Source organism: Colobus angolensis, unplaced genomic scaffold, assembly GCF_000951035.1.
Source record: "Colobus angolensis palliatus isolate OR3802 unplaced genomic scaffold, Cang.pa_1.0 Scaffold46, whole genome shotgun sequence".
In the NCBI taxonomy this organism is placed as follows: domain Eukaryota; kingdom Metazoa; phylum Chordata; class Mammalia; order Primates; family Cercopithecidae; genus Colobus; species Colobus angolensis.
This window is the reverse complement of record NW_012118043.1, coordinates 12,435,555-12,444,358: the sequence shown is the minus strand read 5'-3', so window position 1 is coordinate 12,444,358 and position 8,804 is coordinate 12,435,555. Positions and strand designations below refer to the sequence as shown.

Below are 8,804 nucleotides of genomic sequence, written 5' to 3'. Positions count from 1 at the left end.
GGCCAGGCTGGTCTCAAACTCCTGACCTCAGGTGATCCGCCTGCCTCAACCTCCCAAGTGCTGGGATTACAGGTGTGAGCCACCGCACCTGTCCCAAGTTCTTTTTCCTTCCTCCTCCTTCTCCTCCTCTTCTTCTTTGTTGTAGTCTCTATTTTGCATAAGCTTTTCCAATTATTCCAGCACTGTTTGTTGAAAAGGCTATTCTTTCTCTACTGCATTACTTTCGAGCCTTTGTAAAAAAAATCTGTTGTTCATGCCTGAACAATTAGGCAAGAGAAAGAAATAAAGGGTATCCAAATTGGAAAGGAAGAAGTCAAATTAGCCTTGTATGCAGACAACGTGATTTTATATTTAGAAAAACACAAAGACTCAACCAAAAAACTGATGAAAGAACTCAATAAATTTGCAGGATATAAAATCAGCATACAAAAATTACTAGCTTTATATATGCTGACAACAATCTGAAAAAGAATTCAAGAAAGTAATCTTATTTACAATAGCTACAAAAAATAAAAAATACCTAGGAATCAACTTAACCGAAGACATGAAAGAACTAACTCTTTAGGGAAAATTATAAAACACTGATGAAAGAAATTAAAGAAGACATTTAAAAATGGAAAAATATTCCACGCTCATGGATTGGAATAACTAATATTGTTAAAATGACAATACTACACAAAGGGATTTACAGATTCAATGCAATCTCTATCAAAATACCAATGACATCCTTCATAAAAACAGAAAGAACAACCCTAAAATTTACATGGAACCACAAAAGACCTTGAATAGCCAAAGCAATCCTGAGCAAAAAGAACAAAACTGAGAAATCAAACTAGTTGACTTCAAAAAGCTATAGTAACTACATCGGTATGGTACTGGAATAAAAGCAGACATATAGATAAATGGAACAAAGTAGAGAACCCAGATAAAAATCCATGCATTTACAGCCAACTCATTTTTCACAAAGATACCAAGAACATAGAATGGAGAAGGGACAGTCTTTTCAAGAAATGATGCTGGGTAAACTGGATAACTATACGCAGAAGAATGAAAGTAGACCCCTAACTCTCACCATATGCAAAAACCCAATCAAAATGGATTAAAGACTTAAATCTAAGACCCGAAAGTATGAAACTACTAGAAGAAAATGTTGGGGGAAAAGCTCCATGATATTGGTGTGGGCAAATATTTTTTGTGCAAGACATCAAAAGCACAAGCAACAAAAGCAAAAACAAACAAATAATAGTACATCAAGCTAAAAACTTTTGCACAGCAAGGGAAATAATTAATAAAGTGAAGAGATAACCCAAAGAATGGTAGAAGCTATTTGCAAACTATCCACCTGACAAGGGATTAATAACCAGAATATATAAGGAGCTCAAACATCCTAGTAAAAAAACACAAATAATCTGAATAAAAAGTGGGTGATATCCAAACAGATATTTCCCAAAAGAAGACATACAAATGGCTGACAAGAATATTTAAAGATGCACAACATAACTAATCATCAGAGAAATGCAAATCAAAACCATAATCAATACCATCTCACCCCAGTTAGAATGGCTTTTATCAAAAAGAAAGGGAATAACAGATGCTGGCCAGGATGTGGAGAAATGGGGAACCCTCATACACTGTTGGTGGGAATGTAAATTAGTATAGCCACTGTGAAGAGCAGTAGGGAGGTTTATCAAAAAGCTGAAAATAGAGCTACCATGTGACCCAGCAATTCTGCTATTGGATATATATCCAGAAGAAAGAAAATCACTATATATTGAATATAGCTATTCCACTGATTTATTTGTTTATCTTTGAACTAATGCCATGCTGTTTTGATTATGGTAGCCTTATAATAATTTTTGAAATCAGATGTCAGTGCTCTAACTTTTAACTTCTTCTTCAGGGTTGTTTTGGGTGTTCTAGGTCCTTCCTATTTCCATATGGATTTTAGGATCAATTTGTCAATTTATTTAAAAAAAAAATCCTGCTGGGCTTTTAGGTAGGATTGCTTTGATTCTGTAGCTCTTAGTGATTTTACTTTACTGCTTTCCCAGGCCTCAGTTCACTCCTCTGCAATGTGGAGATGTTAATTTCTGCATTGCAAGGCAATTGGGAAGTTCGAATGGGCTGATACTGTAAAAATTCTGACACAGTGCTTGAGCACAATAAATGCTGAAAAATGTTGGTTCTCTTATACCCTGTCAGAATGCAAAACCTTGCATTTTAAAGCGAACTTTTCCTATAGATCTCCCTCTGTCACTTTTGGAAATCCACCATAACATCCTGGTCAGCAGTGAATATGACCTTTATCCTCTTCTCTCTTTGAAGTAGTCTCAAAAGTAATGGCTTCAGCATCTGTCTTCAGTATCAATCACCATAACAAAATGTGGGCCTAAATTCCAGTCATTATTACTGCTGAACTTCCACGAGTCACAATCTCCAGACAGAATTCTTCCTCTCTAGGTTTGATTCTTTCCAAAGTTATCTGAAACCCAATCTATTAGTTAGGAATGTTTTCACTTGCAAGTGACAGAAAATTTGGCTAATGGTAGCTTAGACAAATAGGGTCTTATTTCATTCTTGCAACAAAAAGATTGGAGGTGGTTTCTGGTGTTGGCTCAGCTGGTTAAAAATATGACCAGAATAGGAAAGAACTTCTCTTTTTCTGGTTTGCAATATTTACTCTGATGACTTTCACCATGGAGCTTGTTTTCTCATAGTTAGAAGATGGCTGCCAGGGCTCCAGACAACACAACATCATAAGTTAAGAAGAAAGATGTGGGAGAAATGGAAGCGTTCTTAGAACACCTTGCCCCTCAACAGACTCTACTTCTTTTACATTGTCCTGAATAGGCTCACATGGCCACTCCTAGCTGCAAGGGAGTCTGGGAATGCAGGAAACAGGATTATTGTAATCCATCATTCAGAGCTGGACACATTCTCACCCTACACAAAGCCAGGACTCTATTAACAAAGAAGATGTGGCCTCTTTTACCAAGGACCCGCCAACATGGGCCGCATTTGCACCAAAACCGTGAAGAAGGTAGCCTGGGTCATCATAGAGAAGTACTACATGCGCCTGGGCAACGACTTCCACACAAACAAGCGCGTGTGTGAGGAGATCGCCATTATCCCCAGCAAGAAGCTCCGCAACAAGATAGCAGGCTATGTCCCCCATCTGATGAAGCAGATTCAGAGAGGCCCTGTAAGAGGTATCTCCATCAAGCTGCAGGAGGAGGAGAGAGAAAGGAGAGACAATTATGTTCCTGAGGTCTCAGCCCTGGATCAGGAGATAATTGAAGTAGATCCTGACACTAAAGAAATACTGAAGCTTTTGGACTTCGGCAGTCTGTCCAACCTGCAGGTCACTCAGCCTACAGTTGGGATGAATTTCAAAACGCCTTGGGGACCTGTTTGAATTTTTTCTGCAGTGCTATATTATTTTCAATAAATCTGGGACAACAGCCAAAAAAAAAAAAAAAAGCAAAGAAGATGTGAAGAATGAATATTAGGTAGTTAGTGGACAGTGTATTTTATATTTAGTTTTCATAGCTGAAAGTGGAGATAATAATGAGATTATTGTGGGGATTAAATGAGGTGTTGTATAGAAGGTGCTTAGCACTGTGCCTGGCCCATGTTAAGTACTGAATCAATGAAAAATATAATTTTTATTACAGATATCTTCCTCGAAAATGCACAAGGAATTCCTTCACTGTCCAAAGAGCCCATTTGGTCCTCAGTGAAATTAGCTCCTCACTCTGTGCGTGAAATCTTTCCAACACCCTCCCCCATCCCTGACCACAAGGTGTTGCTCTAGCAGATGTAGGAGAGAACTCATTGTGTTCTAGGGGGTGGTGCCGTGGTAGAGAACAGGGCAGACAAGGCTCCTGCCCGCATGGGCAACAGGTAATAAATACACAAGCATACAGATAAACAGGAATGAATAAAGTTAGTGATGAGGCTATGCAGGAAATACACTGGGTAAGCAGCTGTAGCCACTTCAGGAAGCCTCTCTGACCAGAAATCCTGGGAAGGCCTCTCTGAGGACACACTGTTTGAACTGAATCTTGAAGGATAAGCAGGTGCCTCCCAGAGAAGCCAAGAAAACAGCAATAGCGAAGACCTAGAGCTGTTATGAGGGTGGGTGTTCATGAAGAGGCTAGAAGGGGGTCAGATGGCCCAGAGCCTAACAAGACTGGAGGAGGAGGAGGTATGAAAAGTTGCAGAAAAGGACTAGGAGATGCAGTTTTGGAGGCCATGTGAAGGGGTGGCCTACCCCTCCACACCTGTGGGCGTTTCTCGTTAGGTGGAACGAGAGACTTGAGAAAAGAAATGAGACACAGAGACAAAGTATAGAGAAAGAAAAAGTGGGCCCAGGGGACCAGCGCTCAGCATACAGAGGATCCACACCGACACCAGTCTCTGAGTTCCCTAGTATTTATTGATAATTATCTTTACCATCTTAAAGATAAGGGAGTGGCAGGATAATAGGATCATTGTAGGGAGAAAATCAGCAGTAAGACATATGAATAAAGATCTCTGTGACATGAATAAGTTTAAAGGAAAATGCTGTGCCTTGATATGCATATGCAAACATCTCCATAAACCTTTTAACAGCATTGGGCCAGTAAGTCCCACCTTTTGCCATAAGGCGGTTTTCTCCTATCTCAGTAAACAGAGCATACAATCGTGTTTTACACCAACATGTTCCATTGCCCAGGGACGGGCAGGAGACAGATGCTTTTCTCTATCTCAACTGCCAACAACTGCCAAGAGGCCTTCTTTCCTCTTGTACTAGTCCTCCTCAGCACAAACCCTTCACGGGTGTCAGGCTAGGGGACGATCAGGTCTTTCCTTCCCACGAGGCCATATTTCAGACTATCACGTGGGGAGAAACCTTGGACAATACCTAGCTTTCCTAGGCAGAGGTCCTTGCGACTTTGGCAGTGTACGTGTCCCTGGGTACTTGAGATTAAGAGAATGGTGATGACTTTTAACCAGCAAGCTGCCTTCAGGCACTTGTTTAACAAAGACACATCCTGCATAGCCCAAAATCCATTAAGCCTGAGTCACCACAGCACATGTCTCTTGCAAGGACAAGGTTGGGGGTAGGGTCACAGATTAACAGCATCTCAAATACAGAACAAAATGGAGTCTCTTATGTCTACTTCTTTCTATACAGACACAGTAACAGTCTGATCTTTCTTTCTTTTCCCCACAGCCATGTGATATGGTTTGGCTGTGTCCTCACCCAAATCTCATCTTGAATTGTAGCTCTCATAATTCCCACATGTTGTGGGAGGGACCCAGTACAAGACAATTGAATCACGGGGGTGGGTCTTTCCTGTGCTATTCTCATGACAGTAAATGAGTCTCATGAGATCTGATGGTTTTATAAAGGGGAGTTTCCCTGCACAAGCTCTCTTCTCTTGTCTGCCGCCATGTGAGATGTGTCTTTTACCTTCCACCGTGATTGTGAGGACTCCTCAGCCATGTGGAACTGTGAGTCCATTAAACCTCTTTCTTTTGCAAATTGCCCAGTCTTGGGTATGTCTTTATCAGCAGTGTGAAAATGATCTAATACACTATGGTAAGGAGTTTAAATTGTGTTTCAAGTGCAACATGCAGCCATCAATTAATTTTTAGCATAGGACAGATATGAGCTGATTTAAATTTTCAGATGGTCATTTTGACTGCTAATTCATTCATTCAACCACTATTTAATGAGTGCCAGGCAATGTGCTAAGCACTAGGAAGAGAAATAAGATAGTGAGCAAAACAGAAATATCTCTGCCTTTGTGAGTGATCAACCATCCCAGTTTTCCAGGAATTTCTTGGGACATAGTAATTTCAGTGCTAAAATAGGGACAGCCCTGGGCAAACTGGGATGGTCACCCAACATGGAGCATACATTATCTCTACTAGACACATAAAATAAGCAAAATAAACAAGTAAATTGTATCATATGTTTGAGAGTGATAAGTATGGGGATCTAAAAGTTTGAGTCGGGGGAGATGTTTTAGATAAGTTGACTAGGGGAAGTTCTCCTCAGAAAGAGCACTAGCGGTACAAGTATTTGGGAGAGGAGCATTTCTGGGAGAGGGAACAGTCAATGCAAAGGCTCTGGGGACAGTGTGTGCCTACGGGTGTTTGCAGAGCTGTAAGGAGGGCAGTGTGGCTGGAGCAGACCATGTGAGGGCCAGAGTATTAGGGAAGGAAGTCAGAGAGGTAGGGGACCAAAGGCAGGTTATGTACGGCCTTGCAGAGCACCATAAGGACTTCAGCTTTTCTTTGAGATGGCAGCCATCAGAGGTTTGGAGCAGAGGAGTGACACAGCTTGACCTTTCACTCATGAGTATTGCTCTGGCTGTGTTGAGAAAAACATGAAGAAGCAAGTGCAGAAGCAGGGGGAGCAGTCAAGAAGCTACAGCGGTCACCTGTAGGTGGGAGAGGTGCAGAGGACTTGGTCAGGGAGAGGCACATTCTGAAGGCGGTATCATCTGTGTGGGTTGAACGTGGTATGGATGGTGAGGGAGACGGTGGGTGAAAGGTGATCCTTTGCCTCTGGTTTGAGCAAGAGGGTAGAAGGAGGGGCCACTGATGAAATCAGGCTTTGGGTAGGGGCAGAGAACTAAGACTTCTATTTGAAGAAGTGTGTGAGATGTGCAAGTGGAGATATTGAAGGAAGAGAGGGCTGTGGGAACTCGGGGCTGCTTGGAACTTAGGGGACAGCAGTGGAGTGGAATGTAAGTTAGGGAATCCTTAGCAAATGCATGGTATTTAAAGCTATGGGGATGGGGAATGTAGAGAAGACAGACTGAAATATTGCTCCCAATTCTTTGCTCCCTGATAATACATACTTTTGCCACTATTTCATGGTGGGTGGAGTGAACATTACCCTCTTTGACTTTGGACTGGGCCACATGACTTATTGGCCCAATAGGATGTTAGCAGATGTGACACTTGTGTAGTTTGGCTTGGCAGTTCATGCCTCTGTCATTGTCAGGACACACCCAAGGGAGCTCAGCCCAGCCACTGAATAAGACACATCAACAGAACTGTCCCAGCCACCCCACAAATCCACGTCTCAAGCAGAGCTGCAGCTGGCCTGCAAATGCTGAGCAAGAAAGAAATGCTTACAGTTGTATATACTTCGTGGTTGTTTGCTGTGCAGCATAACCTGACAGACATACCTCCCTTTGAGTTCTTGTGCCATTTTCCCCTTAACTCCAGCTCTCCTCCACATTCCTTTTCTTATTCAAGGTCTTCAAATTCTGTCCCTCAGCCCCTGCTAGAGAAGGTGAGGGGATGAGAATAGTGCTTTGAGTCAAATAGTGGTAACAGGGGTGCACAGTATTTCAGCGGGCCAGGAACACTTTTCTCATTTGGTCCTAATGAGCTCATGCTGCAGGTAGTCTTACACTAGTTTTACTGAGGAGGCAGCCAGTGTTCAAAGAGAAAGAGAGTCTTGCACTGATTCCCACAGCTGGCAGGAGATGGAAGTCTAGGCCTTCTTGGGGCCAAGCAGGAACAGAAAAGCAAGCACTGCTATCTGGGAACAGGGTGGAAGGGAGACTTGGTTTTCACTGAATAGCCATTTTTTTCTTTTGAATTTTGTACCAGGTATATGTGTTACACACACACACACACACACACACACACACACACACACAGAAAGAGAGAGAAAGAGAGAGAGAAGGAATAATATGTGATATTTGTTTGGACGAATGGAGGCAAGATGGTGCACTTCCGGGTTCTTCTTCACCAACTTTTCCCGCATGTGCGAAAATGCAGCCAGCGCCCAGGGAGGGTGCAGACCAACTGGGCATGCGCCAGATGATGTCAATCCGAAGAGACCAAGATTTACCTGGTCGCACCTGCGGAACGCCTGCCGACACGCCCATGCCCCGCCTATTGCCCTCCCACTCCTAGAAAAGCCGCTCCGGAGGGACACCATGCACCGCCTTCCTCAGTCCTCCACTCCTGTCGGGATGTCGGGACTGCAGGAACTCCGTCTGAGAGCCCCACCGGGGGACTCTGCCGGCCTCCTTTGCCGGAGGCAGATAGACCTCTCCCCCACACCTTAGGTTACCAAAAATAAATTTGCAGTTTTGCTCCTACCCTTGCCTACTCGCTGGTTCTGCTGGTTCTTTTGTACGTGTTCTGGTGGTCTTTAGGAAAAACAAATCAATATTTACAAATATAGAGAAAGAATCCATTTGCAAACTGAAGGCGATGGCGAAAGGGAAGCAAAGAAGCACATTTCCGCCCCCCCGCCCCGCCCCATGTTTCCAGTTCTGTCCAAGAGCGGAGATCTGACATACAATAAACTACCCATATTTCCAGTTCTGATTTCCAGTTGTGATTTCATCCTCACCAGGACTCCCTTTGGATAGAGAATTACGGGCTGGAAGCACCAAGAGTTCTAAGGAGGAGTGCCCCAGTCTGCACAGAACTCTGCCCAGCCTTGTGTGAGTGTTGGAGCCTCTGGGGTGCTGGCACTCCCGTTTTTGGTAGCAGGGTCAAGAGATTGAGCAGGAGTCGGGGCTACGGCCCCAGGTAACTCCACTGAGGTGTCTGTCTGGAGAAGCTTTACCTGAGAGGCCAGCCCCAAATCTCCCCTGTTAAGCCCTGACACTTCTCGTTGCATGGAAATGGCTGTTAGTAATAGCTCAAATTGAGTGTGGGTCCGTTTTGTTTTAATCCACAGACAGATAAAGTTCACAGCTGTCCATAGCTCCTCCCATCTTTTGGCCTTGGCTTTCCCATCTGTAAAAAGTTGTGATGTGCTTGTTGTTTGTGTGTGT

The 8,804-nt window shown here is 43.3% G+C and overlaps 1 pseudogene across 1 annotated transcript; it reads left to right on the top strand.

The window, feature by feature from the left end:
- Positions 1-3,007: 3,007 nt before the first annotated feature.
- LOC105523369 lies at positions 3,008-3,471 on the top strand (annotated as a pseudogene). The gene has a single exon (XR_001003593.1). The product of XR_001003593.1 is annotated as a 40S ribosomal protein S17 pseudogene (transcript).
- The last annotated feature ends 5,333 nt before the right edge of the window (positions 3,472-8,804 follow it).